The 16,904-nt window shown below is 44.1% G+C and overlaps 1 long non-coding RNA gene across 4 annotated transcripts in view; it reads left to right on the top strand.

The window, feature by feature from the left end:
* The window catches only part of LOC140478706 (uncharacterized), a 501,292-nt gene that overhangs the window by 185,139 nt on the left and 299,249 nt on the right, over positions 1-16,904 (top strand). The gene's annotated exons all lie outside the window — the stretch shown is intronic.

Here is a 16,904-nt window from a genome sequence, read left to right as displayed (position 1 = left end):
ATATCCATCCTCCAAACCCTTTGCAAGTGCTCAGGCTCCTTCCTCAGCATCTCAGGGTTCCTTTTAGTTTTTGTATGTTTCATTGGTTCAGTGCGTGGTGCACATTGAGTGAGCAGCGAGAGGGCATGGGTCATAAAAGGAGGGCATGTGAGGATGGAAAAGACATGAAGGGGTGCAAGAAGGCATGGGAGTATGGAACAGACATGAGGGTATTGGGGGAGGGGGCATGAAGACATGGAAGGTACTAGTGCAAACCCTTCCCTGGATCCAATGCTATTCCTAATTTCCCTTGCATAGAAGGAACATAAAACACAGGGGCAGTAGTAGACCATTCGATCTTCAAGCTTGCTTCGATGTTCTTTATGACCGTGTCTGTTTTGTGCGAAGTAATTGAGCTTATTCCATCTCTGTCCTTGGAGTGAAACCCTTGGCATTCACCTCTGTGTGTATCTGTCCCACTGCTGTCTTTGTGTGAGGCTTATGTCCTGCTGAGAATGCAGGCTGAGCTCACTCTTTCCAACTCCTTCACCAAGACTCTTGTACGTAACCTGAACAGTCAGATTCCCACTCTTCCTCACGGTGTGCCATGACTCACACCTTCACAGGTCAAAATCAGCTTTTGTAAGAAGCCCAGCTGCAATGCACTGTCCCCCTTTAAAACAGCATCAAGTAGTACTAGCCAGTTATAATACTGGGCACTCATGTTGATGCATGCAGCCAATTGCAGACTGCAATAGTTTTTAAAAATTCAGAAATATGCTTTATTCATGAAAATATCTTCGTACATACATAGTCACAAACCCAGTTTAGTTCTGTACAGTAGCATAAAAGTAGAGGGAGACGGCGTTGCAGTGGTAATTTGACCAGACCAGTAATTGAGAGACCTAGGCTAGTGCAGTTGGTGGACTTTAAAATCCAGGCAGTAAATCTGGGATATGTGGTCAGTCTCCAAAATGGTCACCATGACAATTGTTTGGGGTGGCACAGTGGCTCAGTGGTTAGTACTGCTGCCTCACAGCACCAGGGATCCGGGTTCAATTCCCACCTCGGACAACTATCTGTGTGCAGTTTGCACATTCTCCCCGTGTCTGCGTGGGTTTCCTCTGGGAGGTCCGGTTTCCTCCCACAATCCAAAGATGTGCAGGTTAAGTGAATTGGCCATGCTAAATTGTCCGTAGTGTTAGGTGCATTAGTCAGGGGTAAGTGTAGTGGAATGGGTCTGGGTGGGTTGCTCTTCGGACGGTCGGTGTGGACTTGTTGGGCCGAAGGGCCTGTTCCCACACTGTAGGGAATCTAATCTAAAAAGGGAACAAACAAGCATTGGAGTTTGACTCTATCCAAACCAACCAAAGGCATCTCTTACTTGAATCAGACTATATGTATGTACAAATTGGTGTGATCCCTGCATTGTATTGAGCAGGTGTGCATTAACCAGGCATTGCAATCCTCATGCCTGTTTACGGGAGCTCTTCTGTTTAACTCCCATTATAGCAAACATGACTAGAAATGCCATAAATGTTAAGAATGCAATTGTCATATGGTGGCAATTAAATGGTAAAATTACCAAAATTCCAAAGGCATATCCCCTGCAGTTTTTCCTGCAATGCCAGATTCTGTAATTGCTTTTGAAATATTAAAAAAAAAGCTTCTTCACAAAACGATTCACAATTGATTGTGTATCTCATTAATAAAATAAATAAATGAAAGCAATCTCCACCTGGTTACTCTTTGTACTTTGGGACATTTAAATACATTACTTGAACTTAATATACTGAAATTTGTCTTACCTAGCTTTTCAATGTATCATTGAATTAAAACTAGTCAGTGAAAAATTGTAATAAATCTAGAGTCTCCAGAGTCCTTACAGTTTGCATATTTAGTTGACTAATCTAATCCCTCCTGCTGTTATGGGTTCTCACTTTTAAATACTGAGCATCCCATTCATTTGTATTTAAGATAAAATTATATTTATTTTTTAAACAAAAAATTGAAACCATTTAATAAACATTTCTGACAGATACTGTTTACCCAGACTTGACCCAGTTTATAGCATTACCTTATTAGTGTAATCTCCCGTGATCCTTGGCCCTGTATTAGATAATGTATTACGAAAAGCATTATTCTTTCTTTCTCCTCCCTGTCTCAATCAGCACTAATAGAAATATGGCGTATTGCCCCACAGTTTTAATAAGCCATTCTTTATTTGTAATCTATTATGGCTGTGTAAGGGAATATTGCACATCTGCACTGTGGTAAAATGCTACACTTACAGTATGATTCATAGTTATAAATCATACACAATCAAGCTCAATAAAACTTTAATAAGCTAACACAGCATCTCAGGCTATTTGTATTTTCACATGCTGTGTAATGGTCTGACATAATTTCTTTTGTTACTTTATATTGATAATTTGCATTGATTACCACCTGCAAAGGATGTTCCTCTCATTAAGATATATCATCGATGAAGCAAAATTCAGAATAATTGAAAAAAGAAATTACTTTGTTGAGAGGTATAGATTGTACTATAAGACATATTGTTTCAGAATAACATAATTCCTCTTGCTGATTTGACTGGAGTAAGGTACTTTCCTGTTTTTGCATGGATAGAAAAAGGAAGATCTGAACTCACATGTGAAAAGAGTGGACTCCTGCCCTACCTCCAGTCTTTCATTGTTGCTTCCTCCATTTGATTGCTATATCTCATCCTTGGTGGCTTGTTATACCCCTTGATAGCCACTTATGCATTTATATTTTATAGTTGGTCTTAGGATTACATTCCCTTGCTTATATTTTATGTAACAGTATCTGGCAAGTAAAAGCTTAATTTAGCTGTGCTAAAATGTGATGCATTGTAACATTTTATTAACTTGTTAATCCAACGGTAATTCATAAGTATAGTTGCTTAAAGTCCCAGTCTTTCAATCATTGTTGTCTACCTCAGAATCAAAATAACCAAGACATTTCAATGTGTTTCAAGCTTAATTTGACCTATTTACTTACTAATTTTAGAAAAACACAGTAATTTACTCAAATCAACAGCAACAAATTGCCCACTCAGTGTCTGCATCTTCCCTACAGTCTCCTGGCATAAAGTCAATACCAGAAGTCTTGCATATTACACTTGGTTAAATTGTATTTACATGCAATACTGTACTTGCCAATTAATGAGGGTTCCGTTAATGGAGATTTACTTTAAATGGACCATCTGCTCAGGTACTTACTTATTACTCATTTATGAGAAAGGAAAACTGCTGAAGTGGAGGAATATTTCATTTCTTTTTGGATTCCATGCATTGAATTTTCCCAAAACTCAGCTGATTGTCACTTCCAGGGTGTTCCTGGAAAGGTTCAATGTGTGTGTTTGTTTCATGTACTTTTGCCCTGCACGTTTTATCAAGAATGCACCACATCTCTACACCTGTGCTCTGTGCTATTTTGCCCTCAGTGTTGGTGAAATGCTTTCTAGTGACATGCCATTCTGGCGTGTGGGTGATAATGCTGTCAGTCTGGACTGAAGTAATCACCTGGGTCAGTGTGATTTCAATTAGACCATAAGACATGGGAGCAGAAGCAGGTGATTCAGCCTAACAAGTGTGCTCTGCCATTCAGTGTGATCATGGCCAATGATAATTCCCCAATTCCACTTTCCTGCCTTTTCCCCACGATTCTTGATTCGCTTACTGATTAGGCAAACTCTCTAGCTCAGCCATGAATATGCTTAATGACCCAACCTCAACAGTCCACTGCAAGAACAAATAGCCAGGCTCATGGCCTCTTGAGAGACAAAATGCAACCTCATCTATGCCTTACATGGGGAACCTCTTATTTCTGAGATTATGCCCTCTGGCCTGAGAATCTCCCACAAGGGTCAAAGCGAGCATTCATTTCGAGAGGGTTAGTACGCAAGAGCAGCGGTGTACTACTGAGACTCTATAAGACTGGTCAGACTGTATTTGGAACAGTGTGAGTAGTTTTGGGCCCCATACCTTAGAAAGGATGTGCTGACCTTAGAGGGAATCCAGAGAAGGTTTACAACTATGATTGCAGAGATGAGGGAATGGTTAAAAACTCTGGGTGTGTTGTCAATGGAGTTTAGGAGGATGAGGTCGAAATCTGATAGAAACTTAGAGAATACTGAGAGGCCTGGATAAAGTGGATGTGGAGAAGGTGTTTCCTGTACTGGGAGACCAGATCCTGAGGGCAGGCTCAGATTGAAGAGACAACCCATTAGAATTGAGATGAGGAAGAATTTCTTCAGTCAGAGGGCAGTGAATCTGTTGAGCTCATTGCTGCAGATGGCTGTGGAGGCCAAGCTATTGAATGTCAATAAGTCAGAAATATTTTAGGGACTTAATTATTCAGAGATCAAAGATAATGAGACAAAGCAGGAGAATGATGTTGAGAAACATACCAGGCATGATCAAATGGTAGAGCAGACTTGATGGGCCAAATGGCCTAATTCTGCTCCTATATGAAGAACATTTTTGAATGTATACAGTCAATTTCCCTAAGGAATTTGTAGTTTAAATAACTTTAGCTCTTCTTTTTCTAAAGTCCGATGCAGTATAGGCCAATCTACTCAAACTGTCATCATAAGACAATCCCGCCATACCTGGTATCAACCTAGTAAATTTCTTTGGATCTCTTCCAATTCCAGTATACCTTTCCTTAGATAAGAATAAAAACTGTTCAGAGCATTTCAGCTGTGGTCTGACTAATAACATATAGGGGTGACACACAGTAGCTCACTGCTGTCTCATAGTGTCAGGGACCCGGGTTCAATTCCCACCTTGGGCAACTGTCTGTGTGGAGTTTGCACATTCTTCCTGTGTCTACGTGGATTTTCTCCGGGGGCCCCAGTTTCCTCCCACAATCCAAAGATGTGCAGGTTAGGCGAATTGGCCAGGCTAAATTGCCCATAGTGCTAATCAGGGGTAAATGTAGGTGAATGGGTCTGGGTGGGTTACTGTTTGCAGGGGCGGTGTGGACTTGTTGGGCCGAAGGGCCTGTTTCCATACTGTAGGGAATCTGCTCTCATATAATTTTAGTAAAACCTCCTTAATCTTTGTACTCAATTTCCTTTTGAATAAAGGCCAACGCACCATTTTCCTTCCACATTACCGACTGAACCTTACTGCAGATCTTTGGTAATTCATGGGCAAGGATTTCCAAATCCATTGGCTATTGCCATTCTCATTGACAACCATTGGTGGTTCATCCTTCTCATTGAATCCTTTTATTGAATGAGGGTTGTGAAACATCTGCTTAAGTACCTGCCACTACTCATTCGAGTGTGTAGTTTCAATTAGACCATAAGACATGGGAGCAGAAACAAGTCATTCAGCTCAGCCAGTCTGTTCCACCATTCAACGTGACCGTGGTTGATGATAATTCCCCAGCTTCACTCTCTTGGCGTATTCAAGGCAGGAAAGTGGAGCTGAGGAATTATCATCAGTCACAATCACATTGAATGGTGGAACAAACTTGCTGGGCTGAATGGCTTGCTTCTCCTACCATGTCTTATGGTCTAATTGAAAACCACAAATAGCCCTTGGCCTATTTCTGAAGCCTGGTTTCCGAGTTGAATTGACATTTTGCATCACCAGTAGAAGAGTCACATTCCAAAGTTACGAAAAATTTCATGGATGAGCACTTGAAGCATCGTAACATTCAAAGGGGTGGGTCTAGTTCTAGAAAGTGGAACAAGTGTATCGAGTAATGGATATTTTGAGGGTATAAACTTGATGGGCCGAATGATCTCTTCTATACTGTATAATTCCATGTTTCTATAAAATCCCGGTTCCTTTTTCCTTTTACTTTTGTACTCACTGAGGAAATCAGACTGGAGAGGACTATCATTTATTGTTGAACACCAAAATGTTGCCACTACTCATGGTATACATGGGCTCATACCAGCCCAGGACACAGGTCTACAGACCCATCTCTGGATCTGCTTTATAGCTTTGTGCTCATCAAGACAAATTCAAGAATTGCAAATTTGAAAGCTTCCAATCAGTCTAGTCAGAGCTGTTATTACACACTTCTGGTGCAGATGGGATTTGAACCCAGTCATTTTGGTCCTGAGGTAGGGATATTATCACTGTACTGCACCTCATTCCTCAGCTGGATGGAGATCAATCTGATCAGCAATGTTATGACACTTCTGGAGCAGGTGGGAAGTGAGCCTGGGTGTCCTTACTCAGAGGCAGGGACACTACCATTCTATCACCAGTGCCTTCTGGCCTTGCTCCATTTATTTCTTTTTTCTCTTTCTCCCCAGCAGTGTTATCATACAGAACTGAGCGACCTTCCCGCCACCAAAATCACCCTGACTTATTTTCTTTCACTTTTTAGAACAATATCTGCCACAAGTATAGAGTCACAGAGTCATACAGCATGGAATCGGACCATTCGGTCCACCTCATCCATATCAACCAGGTTTCCTAAGTCGAACTAGGCGCATTTGCCTGTATTTAGGTAAAAACATCCATGTGGCCAAATCAGCATTTGCATGCAAAGCCTGTTTTGTGCTTTCACCTCAAGCTTTGTCCACCCACATTGCATTATTCTCAATCACTATCTACTTCCCTTCAGGTGAACAGTTCATGCCCAATGCTTGGCAGTGACATAATGAATGAAAACGTATGTTATCACCATCATCATCATCACTGGCGGTCCCTCACAGATGAGGATGACTCCCTCCCACACTCCGAGTGAGTCTGTAAGTGGTTATACAGACCGATGCGGCTACCTCAGGCTCTGTTACACTTGGGACAGGTGGCGGTCATGGGAAGGTATGGGTGGGTCATTGGTGTGACTGGGCACTCCTTTCGCTGTTTTCACCTGGTTGTCATTTTTCCCGACGGTGAGTCTCCAAGTCTCCAGGTGCTCAATGCCTTCACGGATGCTGCTCCTTCGCATTGGATGGTCTTGAGTCAGTGCTTCCCAGGTGTCTGTGAGAATGCAAGTGTGCATGCTGCAGTGCTGAACACACTGAGGCAGAGTACCGGCATTTCCCTCTCGTGTTTGCTGCTGTGGTTAAACTGGATGAGGAGTACAGAGAGACCTCCAAATAGGAAGTTAAGGAGCAAAGTTCACATGTGACTTTCAGTAACAAGAATAACATGAATGTTTAATAATGCAATCGGCTGATGGATACGTGCGATTCCAGAGTTTGTAAAGGAAACAAAACAGATGTGGTGGCAAACATGTAGCTGGGAGCTGTCTTCCAATCTCTTTTGTCTCTGAGAGTCTCCCCCGTACATATGGAAGCCTTTCTCCAACAGGGAATGTCTTGAGGTTAGGAGGTGGTAACACCTGTGCCTAATTGTGGTGGTGTTTTGGGTTTGCTTCTCCTTCAAGTAAGATACAAACACTTAAGGATATAAATCTTGCAATATCAGCCAGTTCCTGTTAACCACACACAACTAAGTGGTGAATTCTATTGGACGTGACAGTGTTGAAGAAGCTGAGTTTGAACATATGACAGAAGCAGGGGCACTGTGGTAGTGTCCCTATGTCTGAGCCAGGAGCCCTGGATTCAAGTCTCACCTGCTGCAGATGTGCATAATAACGTACAAATACGTCAATTACAAGATATCAGAAGGGAAGGAGATCGGTTACTCAGCTAAACTGGGGTGAATATCCCTGCAGAAATTGTGTAATCCATTGGTTTCAACACACTGAAGTAACCAAGGGACTAGAGTTGCCTCATGACATTTCTAGATCACTATCTATTGTTGAAAAGATGTAAAAGTCTGACTAAGATAATTAAACAATTGACACAACATCTATGAAGCATACCAATTGCCAGAAACAGAAAGAATACATAGCCATCTGAATCATTGTATAACTTCCTAGTAATAGAACATAGAACATAGAAAAGTACAGCACAGAACAGACTCTCTGGCCCACGATGTTGTGCCGAGATTTAATCAGAATGTAAAATATAGAAACTTAACTTATGCACCCCTCAACTCACTGCTATCCATGTGCATGTCCAGCAGTCGCTTAAATGTCCCCAATGACTCTGCTTCCACCACCACAGCTGGCAACGCATTCCATGCATTCACAACTCTCTGTGTAAAGAACCTACCTCTGACGTCTCCTTTATACCTTCCTCCTAATATCTTCAAACTATGACTTCTCATACCAGTCAATCCTGCCCTGGGGAAAAGTCTCTGGCTATTGACTCTATCTATTCCTCTCAAAATTTTGTACACCTCGATCAGGTCTCCTCTCTTCCTCCTTCTCTCCAGAGAGAAAAGTCTGAGCTTATTCATCCTTTCTTCATAAAGCAAGCCTTCCAGTCCAGGCAGCATCCTGGTAAGCCTCCTTTGCACCCTCTCCAAAGTCTCTGTGTCTTTCCTATAGTAGGGCGACCAGAACTAGACACAATATTCCAAGTAATGTCGCAGTATAACCGGCAGGCAGTGCAGGGATCTCCTGTGATGGTTCCCCTCAACAAGAAATATACCATTTTGGATACTGCTGGGGGGGAAGCGACCTACCAGGGGTAAGCAATGGGGTACAGGTCTCTGGCGCAGAGTCTGTTCCTGCTGCTCAGAAGGGAAGGGGGAAGAGGAGCAGAACTTCAGTCATTGGGGACTTCATAGTTAGGGGGACAGACAGGAGGTTTTGTGAGAACGAGAGACTCATGAATGGCTTGTTGCCTCCCAGGTGCCAGGGTTCATGACATCTCTGATCGTGTTTTCGGGATCCTTGAGGGGGAGGGAGAGCAGCCCCAAGTTGTGGTTCACATCGGCACCAACGACATAGATAGGAAGAAAGATGGGGATCTAAGGCAGAAATTCAGGGAGCTAGGGGGGAAGCTTAGAGCTCGAACAAACAGAGTTGTTATCTCTGGTTTGTTGCTCATGCCACATGTTAGTGAAGAGAGGAACTGGGTGAGTGCATAGCTGAACACATGGCTGCAGGATGGTGTAGGAGGGAGGGTTTTGTATTCTTGGATAATTGGAGCTCTTTCTGGGGAAGATGGGACCTCTACAAACAGGATGGTCTTCACCTGAACCACAGGGGTACCAATATCCTGGGGGAAAATTTGGAAATGCTCTTCAGGGAGGATTTAAACTAATGCAGCAGGGGGATGGGAACCTGAATTGTATTTCCAGTATACAGGAGGTTGAGAGTAGTGAGGTCAGGGATAGGTTTACATGGTCGCAAGAGGGCACCGGCAATCAAGATGTTGGTTTGAAATGTGTGTACTTCAATGTCAGGAGCACCTGGAATAAGGTGGGTAAACTTGCAGCATGGGTTGGTACCTGGGATTTTGATATTGTGGCCATTTCAGACACATGGCTAGAGGAGGGACAGGAATGGTTGCTGCAGATTCCAGGATTTAGATGTTTCAGCAAGAACAGAAATTATTCTAAAAGAGTGGTGGGGGTGTATGGGGGGGTGGGGGAAGGTGTGTGGAGTGTGGCAGTGTTAATCAAGGGTAGTATTACAGTAGCTGAGAGAACATTTGAGAACTCATCCACTGAGGTAGTTTGGGCTGAGGTTAGAAACAGGAAAGGAGAGGTTACCCTGTTGGGAGTTTTCTATAGGCCTCTGAATAGTTCCAGAGATGTAGAGGAAAGGATAGCAAAGCTGATTCTGGATAGGAGGGAGAATAACATGATAGTTGTTATAGGAGACTTTAATTCCCCAATCTTGATTGGGAAGTTCAAGTAGTTTAGATGGATCAGTTTTTGTTCAATGTGTGCAGGAGGGTTTTCTGACACAGTATGTAGACAGGCCAACAACGGGCTATGCCATGTTGGATTTGGTACTGGGGAATTAATCTGGCCAGGTGTTAGATTTGGAGGTAGGTGAGCACTTTGGCGATTGTGACCATAATTTGGTTATATTTACAAGAGCAATGGGCAGAGATAGGTATAATTGGGGGAAAGGCAATCATGATGTGATTAGGCAAGATTTAGGATGCAAAGGATGGAGAAGGAATCTGGAGGGGATGGACATAGTTGGAATGTGGAGCTCATTCAAGGAACAGATACTGCGGGTCCTTGATGAGTATATACCTATCAGGCAGGGAGGTAGCTGTCCAGAGAGGGAGCCATGGTTTACTAAAGAAGTTGAAGTTCTTGTCAAGAGGAAGAAGAAGGCTTATGTGAGGATGAGGCGTGAAGGCTCCGATAGGGAGCTTGAGTGTTATAAGTTAGCCAGAAAAGATCTAAAGACAGGACTAAGAAGAACCAGGAGGGGACATCATAAGTTATTGGTGGATAGGATCAAGGAAAACCCTAAGGCCTTCTATAGGTATATCAGGAATAAAAGAATGACTAGAGTAAGATTAGGGCCATTCAAAGATAGTAGTGGGAAGTTGTGTGTGGAATCTGAGGACTAGATTGGGTTGGGATATCTGGTCAGCATGGATGGGTTGGACCGAAGGGTCTGTTTCCATGCTGTACATCTCTATGACTCTATGACATAGGGGAAGTGCTTAACGAATACTTTTCGTCAGTATTCACATTGGAAAAGGGCAATGTTAGTGAGAACACAGGCATACAGGCTCCAAGATTAGATGCGATTGAGGTTGACAAAGAGGTGGTTTTAGCAATTTTGGAAGATCTGAAAACAGATAAGACCCCTGGGTCAGATGGGATTTACCCTTGGATTCTTTGAGAAGCCAGGGAAGAGATTGCAGAGCCTTTGGCTTCGACCTTTATGTCAACATTGTCAAGAGGAGTAGTGCCAGAAGACTGGAGGATAACAAATGTTGTTCCCTTGTTTAAGAAGGGGAGTCAGGACAACCCTGGTAATTATAGACCAGTGAGCCTAACTTCAGTTTTGGGTAAGGTGTTGGAAAAGGTTATATGAGATAGGATTTATAATTATTTGGAAAGGAATAATTTGATTAGAGTTAGTCAACACGGTTTTGTGAAGTGTAGGTCATGCCTCACTAACCTTCTTTGAGAAGGTGAAAAAACAGGTGGATGGAGGTAAAGCAGTTGATGTGGTGTATGTGGATTTCAGTAAGACTGTTGATAAGATCCCCACGGTAGACCATTACACAAAATAAGGAGTTTCGGGATTGATGGTGATTTAGCGGTTTGGATTAGAAATTAGCTAGCTGAAAGAAGACAGAGGGTGTTGGTTGATGGGAAATATTCATCCTGGAGCTTAGTTACCAGTGTTGTGTTGCAAGGGTCTGTTTTGGGGTCACTGCTATTTGTAATTTTTATAAAGTATTCTGGATGTAGGCGTAGAAGGATGGGCAGTTTGCGTTGACAGTAAGGTAGGCAGAGTTATGGGTAGTGGCGAAGGTTGTTGTGGGTTACAGAGGGACATAGGTAAGATGCAGAGCTGGGCTGAGAAGTGGCAAATGGAGTTTAATGTGGAAAAGTGTGAGTAGTTCACTTCGGAAGAAATAACAGTGACGCAGAGTACTGGGCTAATGGTAAAGTTCTTGGCAATGTAGATGCACAGAGAGATCTCGACATCCAGGTGCATAAATCCCTGAAAGTTGCCACTCAAGTTGATAGGGTTGTTAAGAAGGCACGTGCTATGTTGGCGTCTATTGGTAGGGAATTGAGTTTCGGAGCCATGAGGTCATTCTTCAGCTGTACAAGACACTAGTAAGGCTGCACCTGGAGTGTTACGTGCAGTTCTGGTCACCGCATTATTGGAAGGATGTGGAAGCTCAGAAAGGGTTCAAAGAAGATTTACTCGGATGCTGCCTGGTATGGAAGGAAGGTCTTATGAGGAAAGGCTGAGAGAACATAGAACAATACAGCACAGAACAGGCCCTTCGGCCCACGATGTTGTGCCGAACTTCTATCCTAGATTAAGCACCCATCCATGTACCTATCCAAATGCCGCTTAAAGGTCGCCAATGAATCTGACTCTACCACTCCCACGGGCAGCGCATTCCATGCCCCCACCACTCTCTGGGTGAAGAACCCACCCCTGACATCTCCCCTATACCTTCCACCCTTCACCTTAAATTTATGTCCCCTTGTAACACTCTGTTGTACCCGGGGAAAAACTGTGGCTGTTTTCGTTGGAGAGAAGAAGGTTGAGAGGTCACTTTGTAGAGACATATAAGATAAACAGAGGGTTAGATAGGATGGACAACGAGAGCCTTTTTCCTCAGCTGGTGAAGGCTAACATGAGGCGACATAGCTTTAAATTGAGTGGTGATACACTTAGGACGGATATTAGAGGTAGTTCCTTCAATCAGAGAGTAGTCGGGGTGTGGAACGACCTGCCTGCATCAGTAGTAGACTTGCTGATGTTAAGGACATTTAAATGAGCATTGGACATACAAAAAGATAATAATGGAACAGCATAAGGTAGATGGGCATCAGATTATTTTCATAGTTTGGTGCAACACCAAGGGCCGAAGGGCCTGCACTGCACTGTAATGTTCTATGTTCTATGTTTTTAAGTTCTATAACAGACCTCACAACTGACTAATGACTATCCTACTTAAAGCATGAGGAAAGCGTTACTTTACATAATTTTAGCTGGTTAATTTTCATTCGTACTTATGTGCTCAGTCTTTGCTTTGCCAATTCATGCCTAAGCTATTGGGGTTGGGTGTGCATCGCTTAAGGAGAGTGTGAGTAATCCCTGTGAGGCATTATCTTGGTTTGGAGATTTCATAAACATGTCTACATTTTATGAAGTTGTTGTACATACCACTGTATTTTCCCCTTCTGGTCAAGCTTCCTGCATTGTAGGATTCTTGCCTCTGGGATGCAAAGCCATGAATTCAAACACTGTCCTTGAACTTGAACACATAATACAAGAAAACATATCAGTAAAATATTGAGGGAATGCTGCATGTTATAGTGTATATGTTAACCATGGCCTTCACTCCTTTTCCAAATGGATTTGAAGAGGAACAGAATATTTCCTGAGGTGGCTGTATCATCTGCCCCAAACCTAGAGGCATAGAGTTATAAAGCTGTACAGTGCAGAAACAAACCCTTCGGTCCAACTCATCCATGCAGACCAGATATCCTCACCTAAACTCGGCCCATTTGCCAGCACTTGGCCAACATCCCTCTAAACCCTTTCTATTCATATACCCATCCAAATGCCTCTTAAATGTTGTAATTGTACCAGCCTCCACGACTTCCTCTGACAGCTCATTCCATACACTCACTACCCTCTGTCTGAAAAAGTTGCCCCTTAGATCCCTTTCATATCTTTTCTCTCCCATCTTAAACCTATGCCCTCTAGTTCTGGACTTCCTTACCCCAGAGTAAAGACCTTGTCTAGTTACACTATCCATGCCTCTCAAGATTTTATAAACCTCTATAAAGTCAGCCTTCAGCCTCCAACGCTCCAGGGAAAACAGCCCCAGCCTATTCAGCTCTCACTATAACTGAAATCCTCCAATCCTGCCAACATCCTTGTAAATCCTTTCTGAACCCTTTCAAGTTTCACAACATCCTTCTGATAGGATGGAGACACAATATTCCAAAAGGGGCCTCATCAAGTCCTGTACAGCCACAACATGACCTCACAACTCCTCTACTCAATGCTCTGACCAATAAAGGTAAGCATACGAAATGCCCTCTTCACTATCCTATCTACCTGCAACTCCACTTTCAAGGAACTACGAAATTGCACTCCAAGGTCTCTTTGTTCAGCAACACTGCCCAGGACCTTACCATTAAGTGTACAAGTCCTGCTCTGATTTGCCTTTCCAAAATGCAGCACCTTACATTTATCTAAATTATACTCCATCTGCCACTCCTTGTCCCATTGGCCCATCTGATCTCGATCACGTTGTAATCTGAGGTAGCCTTTTTGCTGTCCATTACACCTCCAATTTTGGTGTCATCTGCAAGCTTGCTAACTATAGCACCTATGTTCGCATCTAAATCATTTATAGAAATGACAAAAACCAGTGGAGACTCTCTAATTATTCACTCATTTGTGGTTTGAGAGTTTTTGATGTCTGTAAATTGGTTGCCATGTTTGACGCTACAACAACAGCATTTTGTTAACTGTAAAGTGTTTTGACCTTTCCTGAAGATGAGCAGCTGCTTTAATTTCAATTTTAATAAGCTACTGTAATATTCAATATCTATTAGTTTGGAACTTATAGTAAGTTGTGCCAGTTGGAGTAGGTAAACACAAAAGGTTGTAAATAGATTAAGTAAATAATCAAACAGATGTAGATTAATGTGAGGATATGTCAATATATTCACTCATGTCTCAGGATCAATAAATTGGATTATGTTCTTAAAGGTGTAGGATTGAGAACTCAGGAGGACAAAATTACAAAAGGTGGTGCAGAGGTCCACAACTAATCAAAACAATGGATGAAGAAGAGGAAGATCTCAGAGTAAGAGAATTAAGCCTCAACACCCTCAAGCCCCAATCTCACACATCAGGCCTTGTTACTACACAGTCTGCTATTACACAGTGCCCATTGTTAGTCACTAACAGGCCGCCATTAACAGCTATTCACCATCCCAGTCTGTCCAATTGTTCTTCTTTCTCTTCGGATTCTATCTCCACCTATCATTTACTCCTTACGCCCCTCCCCCACCCTGTCTTCTGCATATAAACCAACATTACCCTAGCTACCATAAGTTCTGAGGAAGGGTCACTGGACCTTAACTGTTAATTTTGATTTTACTTCACAGATGCTGCCAGACCTGTTGAGCTTTTCCAGCAATTTCTGTTTTTGTTCCTGATTTACAGCATCCGCAGTTCTTTCACTTTTTACTTAGAAAGTTACAGCTTGATTCCCATCACAGCTCTACTAACTCCACTAGACCATTCACCCAGTGCGATTCTTGGCAATAAAACACCTCAATGGGCATGAACCTGAGGTACTAAAGCAGTAAACTCAACAGAAAAAGTTAAGGCTTACATCTCGGCAAACAACGCAGAGAAGGAGAGAGAGAGAGAGAGAGAGGGAGAGAGAGACCCAGTGGCAGTAGGAGAGAGTGAGACCTGGCAGCACAGACGGGAGAGTGAGTCAGCTTTTCAAGATGGCGACATTGGCACAGTAGGTCTGTCCACTCCGGACCAGCTGCATTTTTTTCTCTTTTCTCTTTCCTTCTCTTTTTTTTAACTTACCTTCTGGAGTTCTGAGGAAAAAGGCAGCAGCAGAGATAGCTTCGCCAGCAGTGTGGTAGCAGTGGTGGGCAGTGTGGTAGTAGTGGTGGGCCATGTGGTAGTGGCAGTAGGCCATGTAGTAGTGGCGGTGGGCCATGTGGCAGTGGCGGTGGGTGATGTGATAGTGGCAGTGGGCCATGTGGCAGTGGCGGTGGGCCATGTGATAGTGGCAGTGGGCCATGTGGTAGTGGAGATAGGTCATGTGGTAGTGGTGGTGGGCCATGTGGTAGTGGTGGTGGGCCATGTGGTAGTGGAGATAGGCCATGTGGTAGTGGTGGTGGGCCATGTGTGGTAGTGGCGGTGAGCCATGTGGTAGTGGCAGTGGACCGTGTGGTAGTGGTGGTGGGCCATGTGGTAGTGGTGGTGGACTATATGGTAGTGGCAGTAGGCCATGTGGTAGTGGCAGTAGGCCATGTGGTAGTGGTGGTGGACTATATGGTAGTGGCAGTAGGCCATGTGGTAGTGGCAGTAGGCCATGTGGTAGTGGTGGTGGACTATATGGTAGTGGCGGTGGGCCATGTGGTAGTGGCGGTGGACTATATGGTAGTGGCAGTAGGCCATGTGGTAGTGGCAGTAGGCCATGTGGTAGTGGCAGTAGGCCATGTGGTAGTGGCGGTGGGCCATGTGGCAGTGGCGGTGGGCGATGTGATAGTGGCAGTGGGCCATGTGGCAGTGGCGGTGGGCCATGTGATAGTGGCAGTGGGCCATGTGGTAGTGGTGGTGGGCCATGTGGTAGTGGCGGTGAGCCATGTGGTAGTGGCAGTGGACCGTGTGGTAGTGGTGGTGGGCCATGTGGTAGTGGTGGTGGACTATATGGTAGTGGCAGTAGGCCATGTGGTAGTGGCAGTAGGCCATGTGGTAGTGGCGGTGGGCCATGTGGCAGTGGCGGTGTGCCATGTGATAGTGGCAGTGGGCCATGTGGTAGTGGAGATAGGCCATGTGGTAGTGGTGGTGGGCCATGTGGTAGTGGCGGTGAGCCATGTGGTAGTGGCAGTGGACTGTGTGGTAGTGGCAAAGGACCATATGGTAGTGGCAGTAGGCTGTGTGGTAGTGGCGGTGGGCCATGTGGTAGTGGCGGTGGACCGTGTGGTAGTGGTGGTGGGCCATGTGGTAGTGGTGGTGGACTATATGGTAGTGGCAGTAGGCCGTGTGATAGTGGCGGTGGGCCATGTGGTAGTGACGCTGGGCCATGTAGTAGTGGCGGTGGACCGTATGGTAGTGGCAGTAGGCCGTGTGGTAGTGGCGGTAGGCCATATGGTAGTGGCGGTGGACCGTATGGTAGTGGCAGTAGGCCGTGTGATGGTGGCGGTGGGCCATGTGGTAGTGGCGGTGGGCCATGTGGTAGTGGCGGTGGACCGTATGGTAGTGGCAGTAGGCCGTGTGGTAGTGGCGGTAGGCCATATGGTAGTGGCGGTCGGCCACGTGTTTCGTACCTAGGTATCATCGGACCTAACGATGTTGTAGACTTTTCACTGTACTCCTGTATTTTTGTACATGAGTAGATGTGACAACAAAACCTAAATCAAAATTAAAATTGAAGTGTAAGTGAATTTATCGTGAAGTGCGAAATCTTTATTACAACCAAACAGCTGCGGTTCGAGAAGGCTGCTCACCACCTCCTTCTCAAGGGCAACTAGGGATGGGCAATAAATGCTGGCCCAGCCAGTGATGCCCTCATCCCACAAGGGCATAAAAATAAAGGCCTGTCTGGGATTGAAAATTAACATTGATAAGTCGAAAGTCTCATTCATCTGCATTTTAATTACAGTTGGAGTTTTCTTTCTCTCTTAAGTTCA

Source organism: Chiloscyllium punctatum, chromosome 6, assembly GCF_047496795.1.
Source record: "Chiloscyllium punctatum isolate Juve2018m chromosome 6, sChiPun1.3, whole genome shotgun sequence".
Classification (NCBI taxonomy): domain Eukaryota; kingdom Metazoa; phylum Chordata; class Chondrichthyes; order Orectolobiformes; family Hemiscylliidae; genus Chiloscyllium; species Chiloscyllium punctatum.
This window is presented reverse-complemented; position numbering and strand designations above follow the sequence as displayed.